At 41.7% G+C, this 14,358-nt stretch overlaps 1 long non-coding RNA gene across 1 annotated transcript; it reads right to left on the bottom strand.

The window, feature by feature from the left end:
- Nucleotides 1-353: 353 nt before the first annotated feature.
- On the bottom strand, nucleotides 354-12,761 carry LOC102014505. The gene is made up of 3 exons (XR_265039.1): nucleotides 12,725-12,761; nucleotides 12,494-12,636; nucleotides 354-1,342 (listed from the first exon to the last, which is right to left on the bottom strand). It is a non-coding gene; the product is annotated as an uncharacterized LOC102014505 (long non-coding RNA).
- Between the last annotated feature and the right edge of the window lie 1,597 nt (nucleotides 12,762-14,358).

Raw genomic sequence — 14,358 nt, 5'->3', positions numbered from 1 at the left:
AATGCTGTAAAAAGAGCCTCCAAGAGGAGCCTACAAACTAGTGGAGACCAGTGCAGAAAAACAAGGAAAATAGAATAATATTAGATAATGAAGATAAGTGTAACCCATGCAGTCATCCGGATAACCATGTGGACAAAAAAATAATTCAAGCAATGTAGATAGTATAGGTTTAACACATGTATGTCAGAGTTAACATTTATTGAGTGCTTTGTATGCAGCAGACATTGCATTAAGTGCTTTATACATGTTACATTTTATATATGGGTTATGTGGACAAACCTAGGAGGTCTAAGCATCGAGTAATATGCCTGTTCATTTTGGTATGAAATAAATTAAAGGGTATGAGGTGAAGATGTAAGAACTCACTCTTGCATTCAAGAATGTGACATAACTTAGTTGTAATTATTCACCTTTAAAGGATGGGACATGGGTTAAATTGTAATTTTCTCAGATATGAAATTGTCTTATGGTAGGCAACGATTCTCTGATAGTTTTGGAAGAAAACATCTCACTACCTACTGTCTACCATCAATACACCTTCATTATTCTGTGTATTTCATTGAGGTTGTCCCCAGCCTTTAATGCCTTGTTGGGAGGATAACATAAACTCATGTTTAACAAAGAATTTGAAGGCTTGAAAGTACAATTCTTGATTTTGGAGAAATGTGGAAGTAACTCACTGAGTAACTGTGAATCCTCTAAGATCTCTTCTTAACTTGGTTCTAGGTAGGAGAAAAAAGGTGTGTGTGGGGGTTTGCCCCCACAGTTCCATTAGAGCTGTGCCCTTGTGTTGCGATCCATTCTCCTGGAGAGAAACCTCTAGGTATTATTCAGGGGACTAGAAATTTATAAAATGTGTTTTGAATGAGTCAATCTTTCCTCAGAGTCCTCTTTAAAGAAAAACTAGCCTCCTACCCTCCAATGCCTGGTATGCTGAAGAGAGAGGACTCTGGCAGTTCCTCAAAGGAGGCTGGCCATTTCTGTCCCACAAAAGCTTGCTCCCTGCCCTCAGAATGATGCATAGTCACCCCGTCATCTGAAGCAGCCCATCTGAATTTGGCAAGTATTCTAGGAGTAAACAAAGTTCTGCAGGCAATAAAAGTCATAGTTAAATCAGACAATAAGGTTCTCTGGGGAATTTCCACTGGGAGACTCCAAAAGCAGAATGGATCCGTATCATGAAGAACACCCAGAAGGTGAACACTGAGCAAAAGCGTGAGAGAACTGTCCAGTCGTGCTCATACTGAGCAGTGCAGAGATGAAAGACCCCTCCGAGGGATAGAGCCATCCAGCGTGCACAGGTTGCTAGCTGCTCCTGAAGTAGTCTGAGGTGATTCCATAGCTAGAAAACAAAAAGTTCTACTGTCAACATCGATAGAACCCTTAGGGGTCATCTATTCCGTGCTACTCAGAGCATGGTCAAGGACCAGTGGAATCCACCACAGTGCCTGTATGCGGGTGCCAAGTACACAAGCTGAGAGTAAGCATTTGGAAATTTTTAAACAGGAGTTTGACCTTACCCCAGCACCTAAATTTATGACTCTTGAATCTAATAATAAGTTGGGTTTGTGTTTTGTAAGTCTGTGGATTCATTTTCACTTTTCCTGTCTAGTGGTTTATTTTTATTGTTTTTCAAATGTATCAACCAGTATATAAAGGACTAGAAATTGTAAACTATTTAAAAACTGACCCTTCACAACAGATAGATTGAGGAGCACTAGTCTACTCCCTATTTCCAAGCTTGAACCCTTAATCCTTTAGTGGGTAGCAACTCATTAATAAGTTGTAAAATTAATTTGTGTGTATACCAACAGTAAAAAAATGTAACAGAAAATATCAGGGTGCATTGCATGTAATAAAGATGAGCACTGTTTTGTGAAACTTACATTTTAAAAAGTGTATGTAAACACACATGTGTTAATATACTCACTTGTGTATATTTGTATACACAGCAAAATAAGGAAACTGAGATCCCCGTGTTTTATTTGTAGAAGTTACCTCTGCTTTTCTAGCAGATATAGGTAAAAAACAAGTATGTCTTTGGAAAACTATGTGTTGTCTAGAGCACTCTTTCCAGAGTTATCTGCTGTGGCTTCCATGGGAGTGGTTTCACAGTTCTGTAAATTGTAGATAACTGATAGCATTGTGAGGTAATTCTTGTCTATAGATATGCAAATTGTATCCCTTTTGGTAGGAGTTTAATCGACTTTCATACCCCCTGTGAAAGAAGCCAATTTTGCCTTTTTCTGCATGTTTTTTGAACCATTTATAGCAGGTCATGGGAGGGGTTTCATGCGTCAAGTTGTGGGGTTTGTTCAAACTTAGATCAGGTGTCATTAAATGAGTCCCTTGGCAGGAAAGCAAGCCTGGACCCCTAAAGGTTGAGGGGTTTCTTTCTGGGTTAAATTTCTGCTGCTGATCCTAAAGGAATTAAAAGGGGGTAGGGAGAATTTCACTGTAAAAGATCACATGCCAGAAATTATTTTAATTGATAATTCATAATATCACTCCCACACTTTGTTTCTATATTTGAAAAAGTCCATGTCTCTTCCTACTGTTCAGAAAAATCTGAAGATACAAATGAATATGGACTAAGCAAATTAGAAGTACAAGGTCTTAGACATAGCAAGAAAGAATACCTGCCTGAGAATCAAAAACCTAGGCTCTAGTCCCACCTTGATCCCTAAGTTTAATTAGCTGTATGATCTTAACCCAGTTACTTAACATCTCTGGGCCTCAAATTCTTTATCTGTACATTAATCTTAAGTCAATTATTTTCATCTACCTTTCTTCCTTTTTTTTTTTTCAAAAGAAAGCTTGCACACAGTCCCAATTTGCAAAGGAAGACAGCCATTCTGGTTTAATAGGGTGTCTCCATGGTTTCAACTCCCCACTAAGATGGCCTCTAATTATAAGGACCCCTTAGAACTCTGAGGATTTTATGATAGCACATCTGAGAGGCAGACAACGCAAGGGTACTAAAACTCCTTAAGCTAGGATGTTATAGTCAATTATTTTGCCTGGGTTAAGAGTATTAAAAACTCCTTTACAAACTGTTCCACCCTTTCCTTCCTTGCCCCATCCCCACCATACTGACTGTCTCCAGTTTTAGCTCTCTCTGATCTTTAGAGTTCTAGTTCCCAACCTCAGTTCCTTAAATTTCTGGGATCCACCCTAGAGCTTCAGCTCAAAACCAACCCATTGTATTCTAATGAGCTTCTTAATTATCTGCTTTCTCCACTAGGCTGAATTCCCTGAGAGAGGATTCTTCCTCTTACCTTCATTCCCATGCCCTCTTCTCTGTTCTCAGCCCACAATACCTGCATTCTCTCCTGTACCCTTTCTGTGTATTTCTGACTCATGGTTTTCCTGAATTTCCAGTTCCCATATACAACTACTTACCAGACAACCCACTTTAGGTATCTCTTAGGCTTTTCAAAAGCAACATGTCCAAGACTGACCATAGCTTCTATTCAGGATTCTGGCATCTTCCTGAAGTCTCCTCATCATGGAGGATGCTGCAATCTACCTGCTGCCCAAGCCAGAAATTTTGACACTTCTTTCCTTCATTTCCATATCAATCAGTTGTCATGTGCCTTTCACTCCTCTTGCCATGATTCTTAAATCCATCTACATTTTTCCTTTTCCATGACTGTCATTCAAATTCAGATCACAGAGAGCATCCTTTTGGTGTTACTTCCAGGATGCCATATGTTACCAAAAAATAAAATCCTCTTCACTCATTAGATTCGTGTTCATACCTACTCTAGTTACCTACTGGTGGTAGGTACTGTTTAGTGGCCCCATTTTACAGTTAAGGAAATTGAAGTTCAGAGAGAATAAATAATTTGGCCAAGCTGGTAAGTCTTGGAGCTGACACTTAAAAGCTCCTGTTTATTTAATGTCAGGACTCTAGATTTAACCATTATGTCACAATTGAAATGTTGATTAGTGTTTTGTCCTTATCATCGACCTTGCCCTTTAAGTTCTTTCTCCCCATTGCATTCCAGGCTTGGGTTGTGCTGGATTGGGTTTGGTTTGGTTTGGTTTCTAAGTAGAAGTCTTATTATCCACTTAAAACCCTTGATTATTTTTCCCTTCCCTGATGATACAGTACAAACTTACTAAGAGCTCACTAGGCTTTCCATAATCTTTACTACATTATCCTGGCTGGTCTCGTTTCTTGCCACTGTTGCTTTAGCTTCAGTCACACTGAACTACTTGCAACTTGGGGGCATACTGCTCAGTACCACTTATTGATGCTTCAGTCCCTTCTTTTTCCCCTGCCTGGCAAATTCTTTCCTGTACCTCATTCTCTAGCTATTGGTCACACTTCACTTCTCAGCTCAAAATTTTTTTACTCTAAGGAGCACACAGTGGACCACTCCTGTTCCCAGACCATTTGCGTTTTCTGATGATACCTCTATTACCCTATGGTGCTTATGTATGTGTCCATACTCAGAATAACGGGGAGGGGCAGCTTCTGATTTACTCAGCATTGCCCACTGTCTTAACTTGTGTTCCTAAAGGCAAACTCTGAGATGGGGATTCTTACATTAGTGATTTATGAAAGGAGCACTCTTAAATGAAACTAGTAGAAGTAAGGAACAAGGGTTGGGCACAAGGTCTAACCTCAATCTAATCTTAGGAGAAACTCTGGAGCTTGAGTCACACCACAGAGTTGTTCCATTAGAGGCAATGGAATGTGCTTTTTTCCTAATCATCACCATCAATCCCCATAGTGTTGTGTTTGTACAGTGAGGGGGCAGTATAACCCCCAGGCATCACTGGGGAGAGTGCTTCCCACTGGAGGTCTCCAGAGAAGTGAGCAGCTCTGAGTCCTTAGCAGCCAGGGTATGGGCACCACCAGGGTATGGGTTCTACACACCCCAGTGTCTAGAACATATCCTACCACATCATAGGCAATAAATGCAAAGGAATAAATTATGTGACATTTCCTTCGTCTCTCTATTGCTCCTTTTTGCCAGGTTTGATTTTTAGTGGATTTGATCCCTTCATCTTCCCAAGTTTTTAAGTCTGCCAATTTTCTTCATTTTTTTCTAACCTCTAACCACTGTACAGGGTTTCCAAACTTGGATAAGTCTTTTTCTTATTTCCTATATTTTGTTAAGGACTAGACAAACATGGCCATGACCATTAAAATTGCTTCAGTTTAGTTTTTAAAGGTCTAACAGCACCCCAGTTACAATGTATGCATCTTCTCAAATCAAGTAGAGTTTGTGGGGACAAGATTTCTGTTATTATGGGTCAATTTAATTTTTAAATTATTTATCTATAACAATTTGTTCCAGAAAACCTATGTGTATTTGGGGGTCTATCCTAAGATATCTGGCTGCTGTCTATCATTTTTGAGACACATTTCCTTATCCATAGATTCACTCAACTACAGATCAAAACTATTCAGGAAAATCATCTGTGTAAGTTATATGCATATCATGCCATTTTGTATAAAGGACTTCACAGATGTGGGTATTGGAAGGAGGTCCTGGAACCACCATCCTCCTATAACTGAAGAATAACTGAATATGCACTTTTCAGTTTTAGGGTCCTTTGTCTATAGCACTTAGCTGCCACCTGCTCAGATGAATGACCAAAAACAACTTCCTTACTAGACAGTTAGAACCATGTGGAGGGAGGGAGTTATCCCCACAAGAAAGTTCCCTTTTGATCAAGAGGTTGGGACCCTGAGTTTATTTTTCAAGGAAGTTTTCTCTCCAGAAAAAATGAAACCCAGTCAAACTCAGCCTAGTTAAGAGCCTTCAGGATAAGGATTGATCTTGTTCATCTTTACTTAAAAACTAATCGTACTTCATATTCAACTATTTAAAAGTGCTTTCTTATTTGATCTTCACAACGATCCAGTGGAAGAAAAGAATCATTGTTCTCATTTTGCCCATAAGGAAACTGGGACATCAGGAAATCAAGTGACTCACCTTCAACTTCACATAGTTATTATATGGTAGAGTCATGATTCGAACTCAGGATTTCTGAAGCTAAATATAAAATTCTCTTCAGAGCACCCTGCTGTGTAACAAAGTCTAGCATGCCAGAAGCCCTCATTAGCTTGTTGTTGAGTTGAGTTACCTATGGAGCCATCTTTTTCTTCTCCTTCTCCTTCTCCTTCTTTTCCTTCTTCTCCTCTACCAGGTCCTCCTCTTCCTCCTCCTCCTCTTCCTCCTTCTTCTTTCATGGTGCCTATTTATTTAGTTATTTATTTATTCTTAAATTAGTGCATGTTTGCACCATATAATAATTACATTCATTGTGGGTAGTTGGTACATATACATGAAACATTTGAATTCTTTTTAGGTTCCCCCCCTCAACTTATAGCTTCTATTATTCATGTCAAGTGCCCACTTTCTTGAGTATAGATAATAAGAAGTGGATGATGGGCTAATATGTGATACTTAAAGCACTGCCTCAATGAGGTCATGGTCGTTAGTTCAACTTCCAAAAAACCAGGTCTTTTTGTCTCAAGATAGTAACTAGCTCAGTTCCAGTGATACAGGCCACTCCCTTATGAGCAGTAGCATGATCAGCATTGGTGTTACAGTTTAGATCTAAAATTTCCCCCTAAAAGTCTCATGTATTTGGAGGGCATTTGGGTCATGGGGGTGCTGTATTCATCAATAGATTCATCCATTTATGAATTCAGTAACTGAATGTGCAATTAGGAAGTGGGGTCTGTCACCTGGAAGTGTATATTCTTGTCCCTGGCTCCTCCCTTCTCACTCTGCTTATTGGCTGCCTTGGGTTAAACAGCTTCCCTCAGCCATTCCCTTTCACCATGTCATTTATGCCTTGGAGCCAGCCAACAATGCACTGAAACTGCAGGCCAAATAAAACTCTCCTCCGTTAAATTGTGCATGTTGGTTATTGTGTCCCAGTGACAGGAAGTAACAAAGACAACTGAGAACGGGCAAAAGAATTTCAATGAAGCAGGGTAGATTTATCACCAAATTTAAATTTAAATTTGAAGTGATTTAAATTCATCTAGGAGGCATATGCAAGAAAATCTAATTACTTTTACTTTTGCCAAGAGATGTGACAGAGAATCACTACGATTAGCCGCAGTGGTCTCTGGGCTGATCTTAGGAGAGTTGAATTCAGTGACTTGAGTGGGTCTGGCCCAAAAAGGTTTTCTGGAGTGGATGCGCCAGGCTATAGAGAAGGCAGGATGTGGCAGAAACGACTGGCTGGGAAGTCCAGTGCAGCTGAACAAGACCTGCAAACAGATGATCACAGGGTACATCTTCCACTAGAGATAACTGAAAAACTCTGAGGATTGGGAAAGTTCTTGGTTCTTATAGCTAAATTTAAATTCCAGAACTCCAAAAATCCTTCAACCAAGTTTTCATCTGTAGTCTTGCAACTTAGACTGTGGTGCTGACAAAGAAGCAAATGCTTGAAACCAAACGGCTGTATATCATTCAAGTCAGTGAGAATGGAGTTGCATGCCGCGTGTGTCCACTGCTCTATAAGGCCGTGGGGGCAGGGTTCATAAAATCTCTGCCCTTAAGTTATCATCGAAAGAGTGGAATGTCTGCAGTATACTGTACAAATCAAGCAAAATTAAGTGCTGCTTGGTGAATGTGCTCTAGGAGGTTAAGGTGAAAAGTTGACAATGACTGGATTCCCTTGGGAAAGATTCATGGAAAAGGACTAAACTGGGTTTTGAAGGGTTAATTGGATCTCCATCTGAAAGCAGAAGGCAGTGAAAAATAGATTCATCTCCTGAATCCAGTAGCTCACCTACATTCTCTGGGCTCAACTTACACTTTCAGCCACTGCTATCACCACCAGCTGTGAGCAAGAAAAGTTTGGCTGTGCTATATGTGTCTTCAGATGCCCTAGCAGCACTTGTTTTCTGTACCCTGCTTCTCTGCCATCATTGCCGATAGCAATCTGCTCAGCCCCCCGATACATATGCATACCCCAAGGAAACTAACCACCCAAAGAAAACACTGTGTCAACAGAGAGCAGAAGTCAATGGATTCATATGTCCTCCTTCCACCCTAGGGCCTCCCAAGTCTAAGACATAGTCTCCGATCCCTAGGGAGGACAGAGCTCTATTTGCTCACAGTGATGATAAGTAATATACTCATGGATTGGCTTCCCTTTTTCCTGCTTAAATCTTCACAGAGCCCAAGCCTCCAAGTCCTATTTTGGAGCATCACACTCCAAATCAACTAACTAAGCCGACGTCCTTGCTTTGAAGGGAACATGAACTTGTTGTGATTGCAGGTGTGGGAGTGGTAGAGTGCTTGCCTAGTGAGACAGTTCATCTTAACTATCAACATCCTTGTCTTGGGAGTCACCAAGGGACCATGGAGGCATAACGCTGGGGTCTATATCTGGTCCCTCAGCCCTTTCTCTCTGACCCTGTTCCCCTGCTGTGCTTCCCAGCCACCATAGGTTGAACAGCTTTTCTCCACCAGGCTGTTCCACAATGTCATTTCTGTCTTGGGAGCCAATTAACTATGGACTAAATCTTCTGAAGTCATAAGCCAAAAGAAACCTCTCCTCTTTTAAGTTACAAATATATCAGGTATGCTGTTCCAGCAACGAGAAAGCTGACTGATATACTTAGCATGTGCAAGGCCTTGGGTTCAATCTGCAGCACTGAAAAATAAAAAAGAATGCACTTGTTGCTTTTTCCCTGCATCATTGAAAAGTAGGTAGTCCAGAGACAAGAGATAGTTAAGTGATATGGCACAGGGAGAGAGAGTAGATTCTCTCTACTACACAGACTTCACTTAGAGTCAGCAAGGAGTCTTTAGGGAGCTCCCTAGGCCTGTGTAGTGGGGAAACTCACAGCTGTGTGGTAAGAGGCCCTTCACTGAAAGCAAAGTAGCCAAGCCCTTATCCCTTTAGACTTCTGTGAAAACTGAAGGAAGCTCTTGTATTCCAAGGCCCAGGACAGCTGGCAGAGAGAAAGCAACCGTCAGCCTTCTTGCAATATCTCCATGGGATCCTGTCTGTACCTCCCTCTTTAAGTCCCCAGATCCTACCACTAAACTTGGATTTTCCCAGCATCTCTAGCTTATCCCGAGGTTGGCATGTATTTTGGTTGCAGATAGCTAAGCTGACCAGATCACTCAGGCCCATTATGTCGCAGAAACTCTTCTCAGAAGGGCCAGCCACCTGGCCTTTTCTTGGCAATGAGGCTGACTCTTTCTGAATGTAGATATGCTAATCTCTGTGCCCCCAAAGTGAGGTATAACAAGAACTTAGACAGGACCTAAAATAACTATGACTTTGAGAAACAGCTTTAGGCTGTCTTGAGGAGCAAGGATCACTGACCTTAGTGAAAATGAAAGGTGTGCAAGGATGTTCACTTAGCCCAGAGGACAGGAACATGGGAGATGAGACTGAGGCAAGACACAACTATAAAAGCCTCTGGTTTGGTGGCGAGGTGAGAGAAAGAAGCCCATCAGGGAATATGAAGAGAGAAAGATTACTAAGTAGTTTTTTCAGGTGACAAGTTTTTTCAGGTGAACAAATAATGTTCAGAGAATTTGAGTGTAAGCAAAGAAATGCCCAGATTCAGTGGTGGAGGTGGACTTGTTCTCATCAATTTCTCTGGTCCAGTGTGCCACCATTGAGGCTAAATTCTACACTGTGACTAGACAGCACAGGAAAGTGATACGTAAAAGGAGCTAGGACAAGAGGACAGCTAGAAAAGTAAGGTAAAAGCATTTAGTTCATGCTTGCTACATTGTAAGACCTTGCTAAATGCAATTATAGTTGTTGTCACAACTATTGTTATAAGAAAATCATTCTGGTCTGACCAGACCTACAGGATGGTGATACAAAGATTTGTCCTGAAGATCATCTTAGAATAGGAGCAGGCAATGGCAGGCATTAATGGAGGAAGGATTCCCAGGAAAACTGCTATTGGCATGAGCTGAATGTGCACAGTGGGAACTGAGCTGGTTGTCATGTTTAACTTAGCCGCAGGCTAGAGAAACAGACTTGAATAAGAGCAAACAGGAAGAAAACAACCGTGAAGAAGCACATACACTGAATAGAACTGGTTGTTAATACACCAAACCGATTTCTTCTTCTACACAGTCACTTCCTTTGCTAGTCAGAGAGGCTGGCACAATTCCTCAACAACTCTTTACAGAAATTTTGCTCTGTTTTTCAGCACTGTCATCAGTGTTATCAGAAAAGGAAAGCAGTACAAGGCAGCTCTTGCTCTTGGGCTTACATTGTCTTGTTGAGAGAATACATTAGGTAATTAACCAGGATTGTATAAAAGTATAACTCAAACAGGTAAGTACTACAATAAGTTAAGACAAAGGAGGTATCACTTTAGTTGTTCATTCTTTCATACATTCATCTATGGACTCATTACTTAATACATTCAGTGTCCACTGTGCCAAAGGATTTAAGAAGTATGAACTACATTCCTGGCCTTGAGTAACCTGTACTTTAAAGGGGAGCTGGTGACAATTTGTACAGGAATAGCTCCAGTGCAGGGCAGAATACGATCATGCTTTAAGAGGTCAGAGAGCTCACTTGTTGTTAACATTAGCAGAGGTGCTCAGTTGAGCAGCCTGGTGTGGCTTTCTGAGCATGGTGGTACCTGAAGGTTTTGTATAATCTAAACAATTAGGGGTGGAGGTGGCATGCCAAGCAGAAAGACACAATCAGGATGAATGTGGCTTTTATTTTACTACTTCATCTAAGGCACTGAACAAGCTTTTCTGTGCTTGAAAAATAAGGTATCCTTCCTTCACACAGACGCACAAAGGCAGACACAAGAAGAGAAAAGTCACTGTGATGAGTGTAATAATCAAGGTATGGGTGACACATAGCAAGGGGAAGGATAATGGGTAAGGGTGATAGCAAAGGGTGACAGGGAAGCAAGGGCACTCACTGCAGGCACAAGGGGACAAATGCAAAGGCTCTTTCCAAAGCACTTTGCAGGACAGTGTCTAGGGTAGTGAAGAGTGATGAAAAATAAGATAGTTAGATAGAAATCACATCATAAAGGTTGTTAGAGGACAACCTATAGAATTTGGGCTTTATTCAAGGACTTGGGAAACCAGTGAAAGACTTCAGAAAAAATACCGTATCACATTTGCATTTTAGAAAAATAACCATAGTCATGTTTTATTAAATACATTACAGTCACAGTCCAAGTCACAAAATGTTCGTAAATCCTGACTGCCTATATAGTGGCCCTCGATGATACATATCCCAGAACATATCCTGTCGTTAATCCACACACAACTGTTTTCAGGGCAAACTGTGATTTATAAATGTTTAACTTCACAGCAACCTTTATTGTCTCCAGAGAGATGCACAAACTTGCCTATAGTCAGCCAAATGGTGAGGAGCAGAAAGAAGATTTTCTGTCTCTAGGGCCAAACATTTACCCCTTACAGTGTGGAGGAGGGACAGACAGTGGACGGCAAGAGAAGAGGGAGAAGCCAAAGTCAGAATAAAAAAAAGCCAGAACAAAAGCAGTGGGGGTGAGAATAAAGACAAAGAGAAATAATCCAGAAGTATTTTGTAATGAGCAATCCTGGATGCTGTGATTAATTCTATGTGGGGAACAATGGAAAGGAGGACCAGAATACCCCTAGGTTCCTCCTCCTCTAATTTTTTGTGGGACTGCTAGTGAGAGGAACTGTAGGAAATGAAGGAGGTGAGGAGAAAATGAGCTGTGGGGTGTGGTGGTAGGGATCCCAGTGGAGAACAGGATAGACCCAGCAAGAGCTCAAGACAGGGCTAGGCTGGAGGAAGAGACTGGGAATCTGACTGATGGGCTAGGACAGGAGAGCTGATTAGACCCTGGGGAACCTAGATGACAGGAAAACACACGTCTTGCATTTGAATCCTGTAAGGGGCCTCTGAGACCCTTCAACTGAAGAAGTGACATAGTCAATAATAGCATTTTAAATGGCAAATCTCACACTAAGAATATCTAAGAAATAAAACAGAACTTTATTTTGACCCCCATTCCACAGTGCAGTGAAAATGACATTTCAGAAAGGGTCAGCCAGCACCCCATGCTCAGAGTGGAAACAAGTTCTACAGAGTTCAGCAAGCATTAGAGAAGAGGGTGGCTGTTATGTTTTATATCTGGATGTCCCCAGAGCCTCATATGCTCAAAGGTGATTGTATTAAGGGCTCTATGGGTAAAGGGGGCTTGTAACTGACTTGCTGTTAGTTGAGCCTGGTCTGAAGAGGCCAGTCACCGGGGTCATGGCCTAGAAGGATATAGCTCCCTTCCTTTTTTTTGTCTCCCTCTGCTTCTTGACCACTATACTGAGCAGTTCTCCTTTGCCATGCCCCTCTTCCATGCCATCCTTCCTTACAGCCAGCCAACCATGCAAGGACTGAGGCTATGAAACATGAGTCAAAACAAACCTCTCCTCCTTTAAGTATTATGTCTCAGCGATGAGAAAGTGACTGAGACAGTGGCCCTTAGCTGTCATCACTTTCCAGCCCCACACACCTAGGCCATCTTAAATCCTGGAAGATCTGAGGCCACTTCCATGAGGGCTCTGCTCTGGGCTCCTTGTGAAGACTATATGTCTCTCCTGCTCTGGAGGAGCTCTCCAGGGCTCACAAGCTCTTGTTTGTCATGTTACCTGGTGTCTGCAATGAGAAGGGTGAGAAAAGAGGTTAACAATTAAGCAGAGATGCTGCCATTGAATTAAAAAATCACTGAATTTGTAAAACTCACAACATTGGACTAAGTCTGATGGAGTGGGAAGAAGCCAATTCAGGGACTGCTATGGTAACAACATGTCATAGAGGGCCACATAAGTCATAAATAATTCATTATGCCCTTCTGCTCCTCTTTTGACCTTCACAGTGACTCTGTGAGTTGGTTTGATTATGCCCATTTCACAGACAGGGAAGTCAAAAGAAGTAAACAAATTAGACAAAATTATCCAGCCAGCAAATAGAAGAGCTCAGGTTAACACCTTGGTCTTTTGATGACAATCTTTAAGAGGAAAATGATCCTGTAGTCCAGTGTATTCATACCCCCCCAACATGTCCCACATATCAAGCTTCCACTCAGGGAATAAGGGTGCTCTAAACATCAGAGCCTCAAGGAGCGTCTGGAGAAGATCCCACCAGGCAACAAGGCTGTGCTGCCTTGAAGGACTCCTTTGGGCTTTGGAAGGGACTTCCCACAGACAGCTTCCTCCAACCACACCTCACTGCGCCTACCGCAGGGTCCCTGTGTAACTTAACTGTCGAGGCACAGTAGAAAGCCAGCTCTGAAAACCATCCTCTGATTCATGCTGAATGAATCCCTGGCATACGCTGTCAGAATTTAAGAGGCAGGTGTAGCTCCCCTGATGCTTTGAATAGGAACTATTTCAAATCATGTAGTGTCTCTGGGAACAATTTTTTAAAAGACTGGTTTATAATTTCTCTTCTGCAGCGGTAGTGAGAGGGTAGATTCAGAGGAGGAAGGAGGAAGTACTGATGGGGAAGGCAGGGAAAAATGTCATCCTGGATCACAGCTGCAGAGATCAAAGGAAAGGGGTGATCCTCACTTCTGGAGATGACAGGCAGGAAAAGAATACCTATGAAGGCAAAGGGGAGAAAGAAATTAGAAGTGGGAGGTGGAGCTCTCTGTACAGAGAGAAGTAGAGGAGCTTTCTATTTACCCGATGATAGCTGCTGGTCACAGCTTCCTGGTCCTACCACCATCATCTTCAGGGACATTCATACCAGCCAGGCTGCTCCTATGGGTCTCCGTTCTCCCTGCCCTTTGCCCCCACGGCACCCCTTCCCTCTACCTTTCCTACAGTGTATGCATCCCAACATCTGTACAGTTGCTCATTTAGTTCACCCTTTCTAGGTCACCTTCTTCCTCTGTTCTACCTCATTGATCAGAATCAAATGTTAAGTACCCAACAACCTGTGAAGAGCTCCAAACTTAGTGGTCCCTACTGCCTGCACCAGTGGTTCTAAAATTCTACATGTACCAGAATTGTGTGGAGAACATTTTAAACAGAGTGCTGAGAAGGGACTTGATAATTTATATTGCTAATAAGTTCCCAAACAATGCTGTCGCTTATAGTTTGGGGACACTAGCTTTTGTCATTCATTTGGCCTTAATCATGCACTGTCCTGTGTTAATAACTTCAGGAGTATCTTGATGAATCCGTGAGTAATTCAAAGGCAGGATGTATATGGGGCTGTATTCCCCACAGTATCTAACTAGCATATAATCAGAGCAGATACCAAATCTAATACACTGGTCAATATAAAGAGTTAGTGTTGATTTTTGATACAATTTATGAAGTAGACAGTTTGTCCACAGGAACCTTCCACTTTATTCTCTTCCTTTCCTCCACC

The sequence above is a fragment of the Chinchilla lanigera genome, unplaced genomic scaffold, assembly GCF_000276665.1.
Source record: "Chinchilla lanigera isolate Chin_1 unplaced genomic scaffold, ChiLan1.0 scaffold00167, whole genome shotgun sequence".
NCBI classification, from domain to species: domain Eukaryota; kingdom Metazoa; phylum Chordata; class Mammalia; order Rodentia; family Chinchillidae; genus Chinchilla; species Chinchilla lanigera.
The sequence above is the reverse complement of the archived record's forward strand: the minus strand, read 5'-3'. Positions and strand labels throughout refer to the sequence as shown.